This window comes from Schistocerca gregaria, unplaced genomic scaffold (genome assembly GCF_023897955.1).
Source record: "Schistocerca gregaria isolate iqSchGreg1 unplaced genomic scaffold, iqSchGreg1.2 ptg000317l, whole genome shotgun sequence".
NCBI classification, from domain to species: domain Eukaryota; kingdom Metazoa; phylum Arthropoda; class Insecta; order Orthoptera; family Acrididae; genus Schistocerca; species Schistocerca gregaria.
In genome coordinates, this window is record NW_026061795.1 from 1991566 (window position 1) to 2013343 (window position 21778).

Here is a 21778-nt window from a genome sequence, read left to right on the forward strand (position 1 = left end):
GTCCGTGGGCCATATTGCAGTAGCTTCGAAACCTTTAATAGCGGTTTTCATTGTTGCGCTTTAGACGAAAGCTGAACCAAAAAGCGTTGAAATTTGAAAGATAGTTACGACTTTCCCTGCGTGGCTTTGCAGCCATTTTGGAAGCTGATCACTATAACGAGGATTTATAAAACAAACATCAAGCGGCTGAAGTCTGTGAGAGCAATGTGGTGGTGAAGAAACGCCACTCTCCCTCGCGTAGTCCATAACGTCATTGTTCGTGGTATGAGCTGAGTGGCCATCTGATATAAGGAGAACTGGGACGTGCTTTGATGTCTTAGAAAATACCACTAATTGTGGAAACCATACAAAGAATGACTCTGTGGCCATCCATGCGGTGCTGTGGACCTCAGCGCAACCTCCTGCTGTCAGTCCTAACTCAAATTCTTTCTGCTTCTTCTTTAGTGGAAAAATAATCGTAGGAGGAATGTCAGCTCCGCTTGCTGACGTACTAATGAGGATGGTTGCAGTTTCGCCCCTTTCTGCAGAGGTTAACGATCGCACTGGACGGTTCCCTTTGCAAGCTGCGCTGTTCGATTGGTTTTTAGCATTAACCGAGACGCCTGTTTCATCACAATTAGTTATTTGAGAAGTCATTAGTTTGTGATTGTCAGTTACATTTGTTAGCAACGAAAAAAACCTATCGACAGCTACTTTATTGAAATCAATGATTCTTGTACCAGATAATGCTTCGGGCTTGCGAACAAACCCGCATTTGCTTCTTCATTGTTTCGTGATGTAATAAAGATTTCGATTTGTTTTGCTCGAAATTTTCGAAAAGGTATCTGTAAAAACGTGCAAAAATTGAAATGGCAAAACTGTGCACCTGCCGAAATACGAGTGCGTATACTCATTTGAAAACATTTTCCTACACCGCTTCTGATACGCTAGAGGTTACCGCACAGTAAACAACAATTGTAGTTGACCGTTTGCCTGCATCGTATAAAGTACGGCCAATAAAATATTTTTGTAGGGGGGACACATCACCTCATCCTAAATGGAGAGTTCATCTATACGTGTAAAAGTAACCACTTGTGCCAGAGGGAAGTGTGTTGGGAGCCTTATTGTTCCTGTTGTATATTAACATTACAGATAATATAAGTAAGCTCACATATTTCGAAAATGATGCCGATATCGACATTGAGGTAACAAAGGTCGTGTGAAGCGATATGCACATACAGGGGATAGTAAAAATGTGACCACCTATACTTGCATCTACATGGATACTCTGCAAGTCACATTTAAGTGCATGGCAGATTGTTCATCGAACCACCTTCACAAGTCTCTATTATTCCAATCTCGCATAGCACCCGGAAAGAATGATCACCTGTGTCTTTCCATACGAGCTCTGACTTCCCTTATTTTATCGTTGTGGTCGTTTCTACCTACGTAGGTCGGTGTCAACAAAATATTTTCGCATTCGGAGGAAAAAGTTGGTGATTGGAATTTCGTGAGAAGATACTGTCGCAACGAAAAACGCTTTTCTTTTAATGATGTCCAGCCCAAATCCAGTATCATTTGTGTGACACACTCTCTCATATTTCGCGATAATAGAAAACGTGCTGCCTTTCTTTGGACTTTTTCGATCTACTCCGTCAGTCCTATCTTGTAAGGATCCCACATCTTCCAGCAGTATTCTAAAAGAGGACGGACAAGCGTAGTGTAGGCAGTCTCCTTTGTAGGTCTGTTACGTTTTATAAGTGTCGTGCCAATAAAACGCAGTCTTTGGTTAGCCTTAACCGCAACATTTTCTATGTGTTCTTTCCAATTTAAGTTGTTCGTTATTGTATAATAATAATGGCGTGTGACGAGGGCCTCCCATCGGGTAGATCGTTCGCCTGGTGCAAGTCTTTCGATTTGACGCCACTTCGGCGACTTGCGCGTCGATGGGGATGAAATGATGATTAGTACAACACAACACCCAGTCCCTGAGCGGAGAAAATCTCCGACCCAGCCGGGAATCTAACCCGGTCTTTTAGGATTGACAGTCTGTCGTGCTGACCACTCAGCTACCGCGGGCGGACGTTAGTTATTGTAACACCTAGTTATTTAGTTGACTTTACGGCTTTTAGATTAGACTGCAACTTCTCTGATAGTGATTCGTCCATTCTGCTTCACCAGCAATATTGCGGGATCAGTAACGACCTGATTTGCGGATATTGCGGGCGTACCTTAACTGGCTTCTGTCTTCATTGATTAGCGGCTACCTTTGAAATGGTTGTACCACTCCTTTAGCCCTGCAGTACCCATTACTTTGTCCACAAACACACGATGGTTTCAACTTGAGAATTGCCAAGCTTGGAGCCAAATGTGATGTAAAGACGTCATTTTGCTCAAAATACTAAATCCAACGTGTACCACTTGCAAGCGTTCCAAAGTAGTGGAGAAAATCAGGTATGTGTGCTAAATATGCCTGAAAACATGAGCGCATGCGCGCCCTGATACCATTGTTGATTTCAACAATTAAAAAAGGTTGGATATTTTTTGAACAGCTCATGTATATAAGCCATCGCCAGTGATGTCGAAAGAGCAAGATACCCCTAACTACGGCAGTTGTATAGGTAGTTCGAATGGAGCGGTCTATTGTCTGACGTATCTCCATAACAGCTCCGAACCGAATACCCCAAAGTTCGACAAATGGTTCAAATGACTCTGAGCACTATGGGTCTTAACATCTATCGTCATCAGTCCCCTAGAACTTAGAACTACTTAAACCTAACTAACCTAAGGACATCACACAACACCCAGCCATCACGAGGCAGACAAAATCCCTGACCCCGCCGTGAATCGAACCCCGGAGCCCAGACGCGGAAAGCTAGAACGCTACCTTCACGTCAGGAATCAAGCTGAGCTCAGAAGGGCGCAAGTCCGGGGTTGTCTCTGGGTGATACTGATCTTCGGCCTGACGTGGCTGCTTGTCCTGTTCCAGGGGTTGCCCCTCAGTCTGCAAGATCCGAGCAGTCGCAGAGGGTGGTCTTACTGGTAGTTGGGAGCTCCAACGTCAGGCGCGTAATGGGGCCCCTTAAGGATATGGCAGCAAGAGAGGCGAAGAAAACCAATGTGCAATCCGTGTGCATACCGGGGTGGGTCATTCCAGATGTGGAAAGGGTCCTTCCGGATGCCATGAAGGGTACAGGTTGCACCCATTTGCAGGTGGTCGCTCATGTCGGCACCAATGATGTGTGTCGCTATGGATCGGAGGAAACCCTCCCTGGCTATCTGATTTGGTGAAGACTGCCAGTCTCGCTAGCCGGATGAAAGCAGAGCTCACCATCTGCAGCATCGTCGATAGGACTGACTGCTGACCTTTGGTAAAGAGCTGAGTAAAGGGTCTGAATCAGAGGCTGAGATTGTTCTGCGACCGTGTGGGCTGCAGATTCCTCGACTTGAGCCATAGGGTGGTGGGGTTTCGGGTTCCGCTGGATAGGTCAGGAGTCAACTACACGCAACAAGCGGCTACACGGGTAGCAGGGGTTGTGTGGCGTGGGCTGGGCGGTTTTTTAGGTTAGATGGCATTGGGCAAGTACAAAAAGGGCGGCAGCCTCAACGAGTTCGGGGCAAAGCAGGACATGAGGGGACCAAGCAGCAATCGGTATTGTAATGGTAAACTGTCGAAGCTGCGTTGGTAAAGTACCGGAACTTCAAGCGCTGATAGAAAGTACCGAAGCTGAAATCGTTATAGGCACAGAAAGCTGGCTGAAACCAGAGAGAAATTCTGCCGAAATTTTTACAAAGGTACAGACAGGTAGAAAGGATAGATTGCATGCAACCGGTGGTGGAGAGTTAGTCGCTGTTAGTAGAAGTTTATCCTGTAGTGAATTAGAAGTGGATAGTTCCTGTGAATTATTATGGGTGGAGGTTACACGCAACAGCCGAGCTAGGTTAATAATTGGCTCCTTTTACCGACCTCCCGATCCAGCAGCGTTAGTGGCAGAACAACTGAGAGAAAATTTGGAATACATTTCACATCAATTTTCTCAGCAAGTTATAGTCTTAGGTAGAGATTTCAATTTACCAGATATAGACTGGGACACTCAGATGTTTAGGATGGGTCGTAGGGACAGAGCATCGAGTGACATTATACTGAGTGCGCTATCCGAAAATTACCTCGAGCAATTAAACAGAGAACCGACTCGTGGAGATAACATCTTGGACCTACTGATAACAAACAGACCCGAACTTTTCGACTCTGTATGTGCAGAACAGGGAATCAGTGATCATAAGGCTGTTGCAACATCCCTGAATATGGAAGTTAATAGGAATATAAAAAGAGGGAGGAAGGTTTACGTGTTTAGCAAGAGTAATAGAAGGCAGATTTCAGTCTACCTAACAGATCAAAACGAAAATTTCTGTTCTGACACTGACAATGTTGCGTATTTATGGAAAAAGTTCAAGGCAATCGTAAAATGCGTTTTAGACAGGTACGTGTAGAGTAAAACTGTGAGGGACGGGATAAACCCACCGTGGTTCAACAACAAAGTTAGGAAACTACTGCGAAAGCAAAGACAGCTTCACTCCAAGTATAAACGCAGCCAAAACCTCTCAGACAAACAGAAGCTAAACGATGTCAAAGTTAGCGTAAGGAGGGCTATGCGTGAAGCGTTCAGTGAATTCGAAAGTAAAATTCTATGTACCGACTTGACAGAATATCCTAGAAAGTTCTGGTCTCACGTTAAATCAGTAAGTGGTTGGAAACAGCATGTCCAGACACTCCGGGGTGATGATGGCATTGAAACAGAGGATGACAGACGTAAAGCTGAAATACTAAACACCTTTTTCCAAAGATGTTTCATAGAGGAAGACCGCACTGCAGTTCCTTCTCTAAATCCTAGCACAAACGAGAAAATGGCTGACATCGAAATAAGTGTCCAAGGAGTAGAAAAGCAACTGGAATCACTCAACAGAGGAAAGTCCACTGGACCTGACGGGGTACCAATTCGATTCTACACAGTACGAGAAAGAACTTGCCCTCCCTTCTAACAGCCGTGTACCGCCAGTCTCTAGGGGAACGGAAGGCTCCAAATGATTGGAAAAGAGCACAGGTAGTCCGAGTCTTCAAGAAGGGTCGTAGAGCAGATGCGCAAAACTATAGACCTATATCTCTGACGTCGATCTGTTGTAGAATTTTAGAACATGTTTTTTGCTCGAGTATCATGTCGTTTTTGGAAACCCAGAATCTACTCTGTAGGAATCAACATGGATTCCGGAAACAGCCATCGTGTGAGACCAAACTCGCTTTATTTGTTCATGAGACCCAGAAAATATTACACTCCTGGAAATGGAAAAAAGAACACATTGACACCGGTGTGTCAGACCCACCATACTTGCTCCGGACACTGCGAGAGGGCTGTACAAGCAATGATCACACGCACGGCACAGCGGGCACACCAGGAACCGCGGTGTTGGCCGTCGAATGGCGCTAGCTGCGCAGCATTTGTGCACCGCCGCCGTCAGTGTCAGCCAGTTTGCCGTGGCATACGGAGCTCCATCGCAGTCTTTAACACTGGTAGCATGCCGCGACAGCGTGGACGTGAACCGTATGTGCTGTTGACGGACTTTGAGCGAGGGCGTATAGTGGGCATGCGGGAGGCCGGTTGGACGTACAGCCGAATTGCTCAACACGTGGGGCGTGAGGTCTCCACAGTACATCGATGTTGTCGCCAGTGGTTGGCGGAAGGTGCACGTGCCCGTGGAACTGGGACCGGAGCGCAGCGACGCACGGATGCACGCCAAGACCGTAGGATCCTACGCAGTGCCGTAGGGGACCACACCGCCACTTCCCAGCAAATTAGGGACACTGTTGCTCCTGAGGTATCGGCGAGGACCATTCGCAACCGTCTCCATGAAGCTGGGCTACGGTCACGCACACCGTTAGGCCGTCTTCCGCTCACGCCCCAACATCGTGCAGCCCGCCTCCAGTGGTGTCGCGACAGGCGTGAATGGAGGGACGAATGGAGACGTGTCGTCTTCAGCGATGAGAGTCGCTTCTGCCTTGGTGCCAATGATGGTCGTATACGTGTTTGGCGCCGTGCAGGTGAGCGCCACAATCAGGACTGCATACGACCGAGGCACACAGGGCCAACACCCGGCATCATGGTGTGGGGAGCGATCTCCTACACTGGCCGTACATCTCTGGTGATCGTCGAGGGGACACTGAATAGTGCACGGTACATCCAAACCGTCATCGAACCCATCGTTCTACCATTGCTAGACCGGCTAGGGAACTTGCTGTTCCAACAGGACAATGCACGTCCACATGTATCCCGTGTCTCCCAACGTGCTCTAGAAGGTGTAAGTCAACTACCCTGGCCGGCAAAATCTCCGGATCTGTCCCCCATTGAGCATGTTTGGGACTGGATGAAGCGTCGTCTCACGCGGATTGCACGTCCAGCACGAACGCTGGTTCAACTGAGGTGCCAGGTGGAAATGGCATGGCAAGCCGTTCCACAGGACTACATCCAGCATCTCTACGATCGTCTCCATGGGAGAATAGCAGCCTGCATTGCTGCGAAAGGTGGATATACACTGTACTAGTGCCGACATTGTGCATGCTCTGTTGCCTGTGTCCATGTGCCTGTGGTTCTGTCAGTGTGATCATGTGATGTATCTGACCCCAGGAATGTGTCAATAAAGTTTCCCCTTCCTGGGACAATGAATTCACGGTGTTCTTATTTCAATTTCCAGGAGTGTAGATACAGGCTCCCAGGGAGATGCTATTTTTCTTCACTTCCGGAAGGCGTTCGATACAGTTCCACACTGTCGCCTGATAAATAAAGTAAGAGCCCACGGAATATCAGACCAGCTGTGTGGCTGGATTGAAGAGTTTTAACAAACAGAACACAGCATGTTGTTGTCACTGGAGAGACGTCTACAGACGTTAAAATAACCTCTGGCGTGCCACAGGGGAGTGTTATGGGACCATTACTGTTCACAATATATATAAATGACCTAGTACATAGTGTCGGAAGTTCCATGCGGTTTTTCGCGGATGATTCTGTAGCATACACAGAAGTTGCAGCATTAGAAAATTGTAGCGAAATGCCGGAAGATCTGCAGCGGATAGGCCCTTGGTGCAGGGAGTGGCAACTGACCGTTAACATAGACAAATGTAATGTATTGCGAATACATAGAAAGAAGGATCCTTTACTGTATGATTATATGATAGCGGAACAAACACTGGTAGCAGTTACTTCTGTAAAATATCTCGGAGTATGCGTGCGGAACGATTTCAAGTGGAATGATCATATAAAATTAACTGTTGGTAAGGCGCCTACCAGGTTGAGATCCATTGGGAGAGTCCTTAGAAACTGTAGTTCATCAACAAAGGAGGTGGCTTACAAAACACTCGTTCGACCTATACTTGAGTATTGCTCATCAGTGTGGGATCCGTAGCAGATCGGGTTTGCGGAGGAGATCCAAAGAAGAGCGGCGCGTTTCGTCATAGGGTTATTTGGTAACCGTGATAGCGTTACGGAGATGGTTGACAAACTCAAGTGCCAGACTCTGCAAGAGAGCCGCTCTTCATCGCGGTGTAGCTTGCTCGCCAGATTTCGAGAGGGTGCGTTTCTGGATGAGGTTTCGAATATATTGCTTCCCCCTACTTATACCTCCCGAGGAGATTACGAATGTAAAATTAGAGAGATTAGAGAGAGCACAGGGGCTTTCAGACAGTCTTTCCTCCCGCGAACCATACGCGACTGCAACAGGAAAGGGAGGTAATGACAGTGGCACGTAAAGTGCCCTCCGCCACACACCGTTGGGTGGCTTGCGGAGTATAAATGTAGATGTAGATGAGTGTGGTGCGTGATGCGGCGCTCCCCATCCCCATATACCGATCAAATCAGTCACGACTTGAACCGAGCGTGCCCGAACATTGTCCTACAAAATGATGTCCGCCTCCTGCAGAAACCGACGCCGCTTCTTTCTCTCAGTTGCTTTTCTGCTTTGTAACACAGTCTGTTTCGTTTTCGAGTCCAAACCGCTTAACAGATATTGTTCAAATTTGGCATGGAGACAGTTTGAACTTTGAGAAAGAACATAGCCCACTTTAAAAAGCAAGAAAAATTTTTTTTTGCATCAGTGAACGTAAACTACATTAAAACTTACTTATTTTGCTTGTATAACTTAAGAATTCTATAATGTATAAGTACTTCAGTAGTCGCCGTGCGGGATAGTCTCTCAAACGAAATTGCTCCCACGTCCGAGGCCTTTCAATATCACGTCTTCCATTCCGTTTGTAGTTCAGAATATTTTGGGGAAGTCTGGGACGTAGCATTCTCACCAGTCTTCACGATATTTTTGAATTTTTTAGTTTCTGTTGAAAATACTTAATTTTTCTCTAGTATCTTCATTCCTAATCATTTCTTGTTGTGCAGCTCTTCGAATTTCTTAGGAACCTCATCTCTGCCGTGTGATTTTTTTTGCTTTTTTTTTAACCATGTTTTCGCTTTCATAGCATAATACAGGAACCGGGACCACGTTATAGAATTTCGGAACAATCTTTTTGTACTTTATTGCCCAATATTCAGATAATAGTGTCACAGACAGCTTAGAATTTGTGTAATTTATTTTAAGTATCAGAGTAAAAATCAGATCTTACAGCGTAGCCTAAGTGAAAGATTAAGAGACGAGTTCTAAAGCAGGATTATCCAAAACTAGTTTTAAAATGACTGAGTATTTTCCTCGGAGTGCATTTATTTTCGTTTTATTACTAGAAATTTTAAAGTTGTATTCATTGCATATTTCGTTCAGGTGGTATATAGATCTTTGGAGGTCATTTCGTGAACGTGAATCATGTCATCTACAAACAGAAGCACAATCAGGTATTTCTCATTCATTATCCCAATTCTTTTGTCTTGTCGTAGTTCCTGCTTTTATTTATGAAGAACGAAGTCAATGTAAATACTAAAAATGCTGACTTAATCTGCTCATTTAAATGTATACCGAACGAGCTGCCGCAGTGGTTAGTACATGGTATGATGATGATGATGATGATGATGATGTTTGGTTTTTGGGGCGCTTAACTGCACGGTTATCAGCGCCTGTACAAAGCCCCAACCTTTACACAGTCCAGTTTCGCCACCTTCACGAATGATGATGAAATGATGGCATCACAGACACCTACTTCCCGGGCGGAGAACGCAACCCAGCCGTGAATCGAACCCGGAATCCCATCACCAGCAACGCTAGCTTCTACACGACGAGCTGTCAACTAGTACACTAGACTCGCATTCGGGAGGATGACGTTTAAATCCGCATCCGGCCATCCTGATACGTTTTCCGTAACTTTCCTGAATCGCTCCAAGCAAATGCTGGGATGATTCCTTTGAAAGGGAACGGCGGACTTCTTTTACCCTTCCCTGACGCATTGCCAACTCCTGCTCCGTCTCTAATGACCTCGACATCGATAGCACATTAAACGCAATCCTCCTTCCGTCCTTCATTTAAAGGCATAGGTTTAAGCAATAAGTCGGGCGTTAAAAGTTACAAACTGCGTACTCGTCTAAGGCAGCATAATTTCATGGAGCGCAAATTATCGAGACTATATTCACCGAGCATTTGTGAAAGGCAGCACGTGGCGACTTCCAACAAACTTCACACATAATTTCGAAACTTGGCGAAACTTTTTTTCCCCTCTGACATCCCTGACAGAATGATGAAAGGAAAAAGACTTTTATCACTTCTACATTTTCGCTGTTCGTGCAGTAAAGTGTCAGCATCAGGCTTGATGTTTCACTTCATTACTTCTTTACTACTCACTTTATTCGCAACACATTTGTCAGACAGTATCCACATACGTCGCCAAATGTACCTGAAAATTATAGAATTGTACAACACCTAGTTCAGTACATAAATATTGAGTCGTTTTCGAAAAACTAGCTTCTCTTACAACAGGGCGTCGTCAACTGCAAAGGGTTATGTTTCTTCAGGTCAAGTTTTTAACACATTAACTGATACGGAAAGTGAACGAACTTCTGAAGGTGGTTTACATATGGGACTTACCGTTTTGAGACAGCAATTTGGAGAGGAGAAGGGGCGGTGGTTACGCGGTCTATTTGGATCTTCAGTGTTTCCGCAAATGATGCTGTTGCCTGTAATAAAGTTCTGTTTGAAAGAAGCCACGCCCTCATAAGATTTCAGTGTAGTGCAAAGCATGACAACTTAGTTGAAATGTTCCCGAAATGTAAAATTGTTCGGTTCACAAAACGATATAACCTTATCCTACGAGTATAGTGCAGCGAGTCAAATTCGCAATCGCTCAACCCACATGAATACCTGGGTGTAAAAATTTCTAGAGATTTGAAATGGAACCGTCACATAGTCGCAGTCTTAGGGAAATACGGTGGCTGGCTGCAATTCGTTGGTAGAATTCTAGGAAAATACAATCGGTGTACAAAAGAAATTGCTTACAAATCACGCTTGCGACCCATCCCCGAATATTGCTCGAGATTCTTGGATCCTAATCAGATACAACTGCCCGGCGATACTGAATGTATACAGAGAAGGGCGGCACGAATGGTCACAGGTTTTTTGACCCGTTGGAGAATGTCACACAGTTTCTGATCAAATTGAACAGGCAGGCGCTTGGAAACAAACGTAAAATATCCAGAGAAAGTCTACTTGGAATATTTCCGGAGGAATCCTTAACTGTTGAATATAGGCGAATGGTGGTCAATGGAGGGAATGACTGCGAATGCTCGTTCGATTTGCGTTCTCTTCCGTAGGCTGCGATGCAAACTAATCCTGGTAATATTCCCGGTGTGAGATGTAGTTGGCAGCTCTGTAAATGCTGACCGGTGAGTCGCTTAAAGCCCAGGTGAAATTAATCTCGGAGGGACACATCACGCTCCCAACCGACTAAGCATATCCCCTAAGGATCGCCAGAGCCTGTGACTAGTGCATTGAATGTAAATACGGAAAACTGCAAAAACTCACTTTTTGAACTATTTGTAATTCCATTAACTAGTTTTGTAACCTTTACAGACTCATCTTCAAATGTGGCACACAGAATTTCCGTCTCTCTGACGTGGAGACAGGGCGACAGTAACATGGTGACATGTGTCGGAAAACCAATTATTCCACTTACTGACTAATGGGCAGTTCATGGTAGACACAGACTATCCCGTGGAAGAGCAAAGTATCGCGAGGAGACCTAATTAGAAAGTTTCTAGAACTGACGTTACATGATGAAAGTAGGAATGGAATATACTTAAACCGCCTACGTATTGTAACTGTAGGAAGCGTGAAGACCAGAAGAGACTAAGCACAGCACGCACAGAGGCTTTTAAGCAGCCACAGTTTCCACGCTCCATACGTCAGTGGAGTGGGAATAAGTCCTAATAACTGGTATACTGGCAAGTTCCATCTGTCACGCAATTCACGGTCATTTATAGACTACAAATTATAAGCTGCCTATGTTTTGTTTAAATTTGGATTACAAGAAAATGGGCGTTTTGCAAAATGTCCTACATAAGTCTCCTCTTCATCAACACCACCACCATGAGTGTTCTGCCCTAGGGCAGGTCTTCACATGTAGCTCTCCATGCAGTCCCATCATTTGTTACCCTCTTGTTTTCTCACAACTATTTTCTGTTCTTACGCTGTCCATCACCTGGTATGTTCATCGTCTTCTTCTTCTTCTTCTTCTTCTTCTTCTTCTTCTTCTTCTTCTTGCATTCACCGTTTCCTCCATACCATCAATAAACAATCTCTTCTCATTCAGTGTCCATGCCAATTGTGTTTGCTCATCCTGCTACCTTTAAAATTTCTCTCTGTTCTCCCACTCAACACCACCTCATTTCTCAATGTGCCTGCCTATTTTATCCCCTATCAACGCACCCACATAAAAGCCTCCTGTTATGAAACGTCTCGTTGGCAATTGCTATACGTATTTTCACCTCCATATTACTTCCAATGTCGTCCATAATAGCACGTCGCAGTTATCTAAAAACACTAAATTGTTGTGTATCTTCCTGCCTAACATTATAGTTGTTCTTGCTTTTCTTGCACCTATCACCGGACATTTTGCGATTTTCTTATTATTTATCATTCCAATTTACTCACGCCTCTTGTTCAATTCTTTTAACATTTCAGTCATACTTCTTTCGCTCTCTGCCAATAACACCACATGATCCGCGAGTCTAATACATTCTGCTCTCCTAACAACAACCCGCTCCCGTCTATGTCGTTTCAAACGTTTTTGAATGACATGCTCCAAATATATTTACACACTAAGGAGAATAAACGTATCCCGGAGGACCTACCCCAGCGCGATGGAAATCGATACACGTGATGTTCATTCATGCCCAATAGTATCCGAACGACCTGAATTGAAATTCGCCTGATTCACATGCAACCCACATAGCGCAACTGTCTAGCAGGTCTCCTTATCGCTCCTTGGTACAGTCGTTTGACTATTGAAAGTGGTTCCAACAAGTCACCACGAGAAAAAACTGTTCTGTATCGCAATAACTCAAGATGTAAAGTAATACCACGATACTACAAATATCACGGAACACCTTATCACAGATAAGACTGCCCTTAAGGCTTGTAGCTCACATTTATTACAATAAATGACATACCTGACATTTATCACTCTCATTATTACGTCAGATAGGTAATGCACATAGTAAATTCGTCGTATTCATGATTTACTCTTCAAAGTAACATACCGTACTTATTATTTAACACAAAATAAGATTAAAAATTAAAGGTATTCACGAGCAGCTAATTGAGAATATTTATGAACTTCAAATGACACGACGAACCGTCTCGTTCTGCATATGGATGCAAACTCAGGTCATGCAGACTAAGCAATGATTTCGTGCCTGACGGATACTAACTGCCACTCCTGATTAGGCATACAGAGAGTGATATACCTCGATTTTAGACAAAGCCAGTTTGCAAATTCCATCTTTAAATTACATATCGCAAGTATTTTTGCCGGACGCGAATTTATTGTCCCTGTAACGAACGACGAGAGATGTTGAATCTTGGTTCTTAACAAGTAACTTACGTGAATTGCCGTGAGGTAAGGCTTTGTATTGGGCAGGGATTCGAACTCGGAACTTAAACGGATAGATATCGACGCACAATCAACTGTGACATTTCGGATTTTCTCGGCAGTAGCTAGATGTTTTAACTGAAATGACGAGACGAAACATTAATTTTTTTCCTTCCCAAGACCCCAACCCGGCATCTATCGCTGTTATATTCTAGAGAAAACGAACGTTAAGTATGGGTTTGTTGCACCAGCAGCGACATGTGAGCGTGTTGGAACTAGAAATAATATGACGAAGAGTTCGGTGCTCACTGGGAATACAGCTCCACACATCATATCGCTTTTGACTACACACAAAGATACGTCAGCTTCCGAATTTTTGTCCAGCTCGGACTAACATCTTGAACTTACAGTGATCTCGCAAATAGTTCTGTGTCTCACTGGGTGTCAAAAACGTCACATATCGTTAGTGTTGACAACGAATGAAAATACATTAAACATTAAAATAATTATCCACCAGCAGATAGGTGTTCTCATGCTAGAGCTTGATAATACATAATGAAATCTATAGTGCCGGGCCAGGATTCGAACCCATTCACGCGCAGTATGTGGAGACGTTGAGGAATCTGCAGTTCTGAACAAACAACAAATAGTAGCCGTGCTGTATTCTCACGAAGGGATCAAATTCAGCGTTAAGTACGGTCTAAGTTGCATTCCCAGTTCAGAACCGATTTTATCGACATACAGAAGCTCAGATAAAATATGGGCTAAATGTCCTGTGAGCCTACATAGCGTTTGTTTCGTCACTAGAAATAAATAACAAGTATAAGAAAGGTTTCTACATGTCGCCGCTCCAGTCTTTATTGTGATTCATCCTAACGTCTACTTTGTAGAAAAGGAATATCATTTTTTATGTCAATTTCAGACCACAATGTCATTATATCTTCTTCACTTGGTGTAGCCAGAAGAGAATGGAATCTGTCTCTTCTTATCTAAAATCATTGACAGAAGTTGGAATCGAACCCAGTCCATAGATATTCAAGCATATTATAAGTATGTGGCTCATTTTTCTATCGTAACGCCGTTGCACCACACTGGATGAGAATTGACACACAGGCTTCCTGTAGTAATTTGCAGCAGGTTCAGTAAATTCATTTACTTGGTTGACCGAATCACAATGAACTAGCTGCCTCGACTACCCAGTGCATAAATTCGACCGAAATAAAATCACGTACCTGCCACCTACACAGAACAGCCAACAGTGTAGGATGCACAAATTTGAAAAGGAAGTGTTTCTTTCCACTTGAGCTACTGTATTGCGCCATCTCTTTGTTGAAAACGTCGTGCAGTACAAATGTCGCATTTCATAAGTAAAGTTTTGTATTCCTAGAAACCCAAAATTTGCTTGTCAGCGGCGGGAAGAGGAGTTACCTGTTGTGCAGCATTGTAAGTTTTCACCTTTGAACTATGAGCCGAAAGTATTTTTTTGCGATTTCCTTATCGATGTTTTATCTGACTGTTAGTAGCTCTTTCACAGAAGGGATAAAAACGTTACAGTCAGTGAGACTGGAAGTGCGAACCATAACAGATGCTATTTCTCAGGTCAGCGCATTACCATAGAGCTGGAGTAGAAGTACGTGTCTTAGCTTACTCTTACGAGATCGATAATGTCTAGCACTCGTAAACCGCTATTTAAAGGACGAGATTAGTTGCGATTTCCACGTGCAACGACTTTCCTGGGCTGAAAACCGTAAATTTACAATCTTTTGTTACACCTAACGTGATAATAAATCAGATTATTCAATGGAAATGACAGGTAAAATCAAGTGAACTTTGAGGATAAATTCCGTGCACACCAGGAAGCAACTGGTCGATCACAGAGTTGCCAAACATACGTTGCCTTGTTGTCAAATCTCAGTTACAGTACCAGCAGAAAGAAGACGAACCGATGTGATCGTACAGCGGTCTGGGAAGTGACCATAGCTGGTGTCTCCAAGTCGCGGTTGCTACGGCCTGGAATACGTAATGCGTCTGATTCGCATTTCTGTAACTAGGTTTAGGGACTGGAGCGTGGTTACTAATAATACTCGGAACTGACTGAAAACTAAGCATCATATATCAGTAACTCTCACAGTTATTTTTATATTTATTTCGTAAGTGTACTAAAAACTAAGAAGCTCATTCAGAGACGTTTTCATGCCTCGCCGATAGTCGAGCAAAACAAACAAATAAAGAAAAAAAGAATGTGTGTGTGTATGATAGAGAGAGAGAGAGAGAGAGAGAGAGAGAGAGAGAGAGAGAGAGAGAGAGAGAGAATCAAAAAGAATGAGAGAGAGTAAGAAATTGTTGTAAAGAAATTGAATCATGGTATGTAAAGAAATCTTTCATTAAAATTACACGTTACACGTCATTACGAAATATCATATTCATGATCTATGAAACAAGAATTGATCTAATGTAATCTAATCATATCATATTGATGGCTATCCATGAAGAGTCATGAATTACCGAAATTTTTACCAATACCAGTAATGAAATCTAAACTTGAAAATAAAAGACGACAATTTTTTTAATAATTACAATTTCGTCCCTGTTAACTAACCACGAAAGATGTCTGATATACCTCAATGCTCAAGTAACAAAGTGCGCATGCATTTAAAGATTAAGTGCATGATGTGAAGTTATATGACGGAGATACGAACCCAACACGTAATCGTATTGTTAATTAAGTAAAATCAAATTTACGTATCGGTTTTTCTTACCAGCTGCTAGGTGTTTGAATCTAAACTAAGGATACAAACTTTTGTACCAAAGCGACAATCTAACTACACGCCTACCGTGCATCCACAAATATAGCTTAAATATCAGTTGCTTACTCACCAACGGTAAGGTGTGTGCGTGTTTGACAAGAAATAATGACACCTATTGCGATTGTTGGCAACACATGAATAGACATTAAAAGCGCACGTTGGTTTTCACTAGCGGGACGGTGTGCACGTTATAGGGCTTGAACTGAAACTATGAATATTTTTGTATTGGATCAGGATTCGGACCCACATCCTTACCTTTGGAGGAGACCTAGAGAAGGTTGCAGTCTTGCGAAAAGGGACGAAATGGTTGAACTATAATGTCCCGAGAGATTCAGATCCTCGAAAGAGGAGAAACGAATTCGAATCACAGTCCAGCACCAAATTTTTCAACGTCTCTAGTTCAATCAATTACAAGTAAAATAAGAGCCCCATCCTTTAAATGGCTATCGGTTCATAAAATAAAATAAAATTTTCTAATGTAAGTAAGTTTACTGGCGACTGTATTTCTGTTTACGATGACTTCCGCTATGTCATTTCCCAACGTAACCTGGCTCTGCCCAGTTGGTAATGATGGAACGTGATTTATATTGCGAATTCTGGATTATAACGTCTTTCTTTTGAGGTTACCAGACGCAAAGTAAATCTGTTTGTGCTTCTTAAAAGTAAATGTCTGAACCCACGCATTGCTCCTGTGATAGTTCCACCAGGCCATTGTGCCCATATTTCCCAGCCCCAGGAGTGAGCTGCAACGGATGATGTGCTGAGCTTACAAAAGTAGTCACGGTGGATAAAACGCGAGTCTATTAAATGTTTAAGTAGAAACAAGCTTCTGACGCGGAGATTATGCTATTCTCATGTCAGCAGGATGTAAAGACCCTTGTAGGCATCATAGGCTCGGTGTGAAGCCATTTTGAAATGTTCACAAATTCAGATATTTTCTTAGTTCGTGAAGATCCACTGGGAAGTGTGAAGTTACCGGATAATTGGATTATTACCGTCATTATTACTATCATTTTCTTCATGCCGCTGCTGGAACACTGTACTTGAATATCAGTTCGTGCCTTTTGGTCACTATACAAGTAGTTTCCCAAGAAGAGGTTCTTTCTCTGTCTACAGAATTCTTTTCATGTTAATATCTATGAGTAATTACTCATAGATTACATTAAAACTAAAGTAATCGATGAAGACGTTACTTGATAACAATAACGCCTTGCCTTTCTTCTATTACTTGCGCCTAGAAATGGCTGTCGAGTACTGCCAAACCAAAAGCCAAGAGATCTTACTGCCTGCCGATATACGCCGCTGGCAATTTTTCCATATGATTTGGTCGACGTGACCTGTTTCAAGTTGTGTATGACAGAGAATGTTTTAGAAAATCAATTGTTTTCCTTTGCAATAAAGAAAAAGATTTTCATTCTAAGCTATCCAAGTTCAAAATTTTTGGAATATTAGTTCCAGTTTAATATTCGCTTCTATAATGTAGGAAAGTATTTCGCACTTGCAAAATTCGGATCCGGCCCACTGACCTTACACTCAGCCGCCGGCCATAAATTCTGGCTCAGAGTGACACCAGATTAAGTAACCTAATTTAGCGAAGATTATTTGCCAGTGCTCTCTCTCACCGGAAAATACGCAGTTCTCTCATTAATTGGGCTCCATTAGTACACTGTAACAGTAATTTCTGTGTGTCTGCAATGCATACGGATTGTGGAATTTAGCGGTGCTCTCTCTTCCACTTCTTTATACAATATGACTGACCTAAACGGGCCCTTTATCGTTACAGGCCCTGAGCAGTGCTACATCATACTGACAACAGTAATGTTCTTATACTGACAATCTGACTGGTCGTTTTACCTTATGTTGTAATCATTTAAATAAGACAACATGACCTTCCAGTGGGAGACATTTCGTTCTCCCTTTTCCTTCTGTGACATTTTTCCGTAATCTATTTGCCTTCCAATCAGCGAAATGCGGTAGAGTACGGCCGGTAAACGATTTACAAATCACGATTTAGTCCCGTTAAGACGGTTTCTTCAAACATTGTCGTTGCTAAAGGAATTTACTTTCGTCTTAAATCGTCTCAAGCAGCAACGTTCACAGACATCCCAAATACGTAAAAGCTCATTATCCTGGTACGAAGTTTGTAAAACAAACTTCCCACAGTTTGTGTCAGGTTGATCTTTTCGTCTGATAGCACTGCCTAAGTATCACAAGTAGTGTCCCTGTAGCTGTGGGAATCATTGGTTAATAACGAGTTTAACACCAATGGGTATAGTATTGCTAAATATTCAAATTAATTATCAACCCAAGTCTGAGTTTATCCGCAGACTGTAGCGATTTTATAATACTGAAGCTAGACTTTGTATCCTTGTCCTCCTTGAGTGGGCATTGGAAGGCGTTTGCACACACGAACACAACACTATGAATACTTCGAACGCCATAGTTAACGTTGCTCTCATAAACTACTTTTGTTTTTTTAATTCTTCTAGGTGTTCAGGATGCAATATGTGTTGTAGATACAGCCTTAGAGCAAAACATTGACCGCCGAGCCGTCCACATAAGGTGGACAACACAGTCGTGCTCCTCTCAGGATACTGTGTCCGGCAGTAAGTTCGATCTGCAACATTGTAGACTGCGGCACCTCCCAGAGGAAGTCTTGAGTTCAGTCTTAGTACATTATTCTTGACTAAGGCCGTAGTCTTGAGGTAAAACGTGAGACTAGCTAATATGACGTCTGGCGACCGGAAGCAGACAACGACAAAATTTTTATCGCCCCTTTCCTCTCGGTGCTGAAGCTATGCGTGTAATTCAAGCGAATCTACAATATATTTCGCTTTGTGTCACACTGGTAATAATAGTTTGGTTCAACAATGTTTTAGCGAAAGATTTCTTTACCGAGCATCTGCCTCTGAACACCGCATGCGTCTGAGTTCTCTGGGACCCGTTTGCTGCCTACCGGCGGGGGCTGAGGCACTGCGCTGCCTTCTGCCGACAACATCTGCTCCACTCCACACTCTCAACCATGTAAAATGCTTTAATGTTGTTGAGTAGTGACCCATAAAATCTGTCTACGATTTGTGTTTCATTCTTGATAGCAAAGGAGGCACAAAACCGTTTTTATTTGATGATTATTTTATTACATTAGAATGCAGTACATCAATGTGACACAGAATTAATTTCATTGTTTCTGATCCAGTGCGCTATAATTAAAGCGTCCCATTCTGTTCTTTTCCTTGCACAGGAGATTCTTCAAATAATTTATTATTGTCATGGATTCATATGTGTTACTCAAGGCACAGGGAGTAAATGCAATGTAATGTTTGGTTTCTTTCTTTGATTTTCTATGGTAAATGGATGAAAAAGATTGCGTCAATTCCTATCAGAACCTGCTCTATAGCTACTAAGGCAAATTGCTTCTTTTGAGGTCCATAAATTAATTAATGGAGAAGTGAACGCTGTTCACAAATGATATTTAGAATATTCAATTGGATTTAAGGCGACAAAACTGCCACATTTGAAGCTACCCAGAGAAAAAGCAAGTTGCTAGAGACACTGTCAGCACATGTCAACAGGAAAGTTTAGCATAGAGTAATCAAGAGGCTCATTTCCTTCATACTTATCACCCTGGAATGTGAGTCTTAAGTGAAGAACAATATTGAAATTCGTATCGTTGATGATCGATTCGAATTTCTTCAGAGACGCTGGTATTGCGAAGCAGCTTGGAAGTCAGAACGCCATGATCTATGACGATTAACACAACTTACTGAGTCGAGCTACCAAGAAGATTTGATGTGTAAAGGTTTTCTTCCGATTTCGATACAGAATTTTTTCTGGAAATTCGCAGCTCCTTAAAAAAAAAAAGCTCGCACACGATGGTCCCTACCTCAGTTGGAACTGACGACTGATTGAGCCGTTCTGACACGAGACATGGGCGGTACCACCGGGTTACAGACACACTGCTACCTTTGCACCACTCTCATCATGGTATTGGTCGCTCAGCCTCATAACGCATCGTGAAAGATAATAAAAGTTGCCACGTATGTGAAGAATAGCATTTCTTTAGCCAAAAAATTGAATTTTCTGCCTCAGTATCTTAGTTTACGTAAGGATTATACAGCATGAGCCATTCAAATGGAAAGGTAATATCAAGTAAATTTAGTGAGCCAATTCAGTACCATAGGCGGAAGTGATTGCATTGTCACAGTGTTGCCTAATGTTTGTGACGATGTTGCCAAATCTCAGGTGTGCTAGGAACAGCTGTGTAGCGGTATGCGTGGAGAATCCCCTGCTCGTGTCTTACGGGGATATGGAGAGGAACCGCAGGGTTTGGTTAGGATGCAGCGTTTTCTCCTAGCAGTTGTGTCAAACATTAAGGTGTATAATCTTCCATCACGATTACAGTTTCCTACAAAATATATACAAATAAAACACTTACCTTGTTTCTTTCCGACAAAAGATTATTTCAGTACGATAAAAAGTTTTTGGAAATCTCTTATGCCCACCTGTCACCAAAGTAAGATAAACACTTTGCACCTCGAAATCGATTGCATGTATGTGCAGTCTTGTGATGCTTAAATAACGCTCAAAGGACATTTAGTCCATATTTTATCTGAGCTTCTGTATGTCGATAAAATCGGTTCTGAACTGGGAATGCAACTTAGACCGTACTTAACGCTCAATTTGATCCCTTCGTGAGAATACAGCACGGCTACTATTTGTTGTTTGTTCAGAACTGCAGATTCCTCAACATCTCCACATACTGCGCGTGAATGGGTTCGAATCCTGGCCCGGCACTATAGATTTCATTATGTATTATCAAGCTCTAGCATGAGAACACCTGTCTGCTGGTGGATAATTATTTTAATGTTTAATGTATTTTCATTCGTTGTCAACACTAACGATATGTGACGTTTTGACACCCAGTGAGACACAGGACTATTTGCGAGATCACTGTAAGTTCAAGATGTTAGGCCGAGCTGGACAAAAATTCGGAAGCTGACGTATCTTTGTGTGTAGTCAAAAGCGATATGATGTGTGGAGCTGTATTCCCAGTGAGCACTGAACTCTTCGTCATATTATTTCTAGTTCCAACACGCTCACATGTCGCTGCTGGTGCAACAAACCCATATTTAACGTTCGTTTTCTCTAGAATATAACAGCGATAGATGCCGGGTTGGGGTCTTGGGAAGGAAAAAAAATTAATGTTTCGTCTCGTTATTTCAGTTAAAACATCTAGCTACTGCCGAGAAAATCCGAAATGTCACAGTTGATTGTGCGTTGATATCTGTCCGATTAAGTTCCGAGTTCGAATCCCTGCCCAATACAAAGCCTTACCTCACGGCAATTCAAGTAAGTTACTTGTTAAGAACCAAGATTCAACATCTCTCGTCGTTCGTTAACAGGGACAATAGGTGCTGGGTAGGAATTCGCGTCCGGCAAAAATACTTGCGCTATGTAATTTAAAGTTGGTATTTGCAAACTGGCTCAGTCTAAAATCGAGGTATATCACTCTCTGTATGCCTAATCACGAGTGACTGTTAGTTTCCGTCAGGCACGAAATCTTTGCTTAGTCTGCATGACCTGAGTTTGCATCCATATGCAGAACGAGACGGTTCGTCGTGTCATTTGAAGTTCATAAATATTCTCAATTAGCTGCTCGTGAATACCTTTAATTTTTAATCTTATTTTGTGTTAAATAATAAGTACGGTATGTTACTTTGAAGAGTAAATCATGAATTCGACGAATTTACAATGTGCATTACCTATCTGACGTAATAATAATGAGAGTGGTAAAATGTCAGGTATGTCATTTATTGTAATAAATGTGAGCTACAAGCCTTAAGGGCAGTCTTATCTGTGATAAGGTGTTCCGTGATATTTGTAGTATCGTGGTATTACTTTACATCTTGAGTTATTGCGATACAGAACA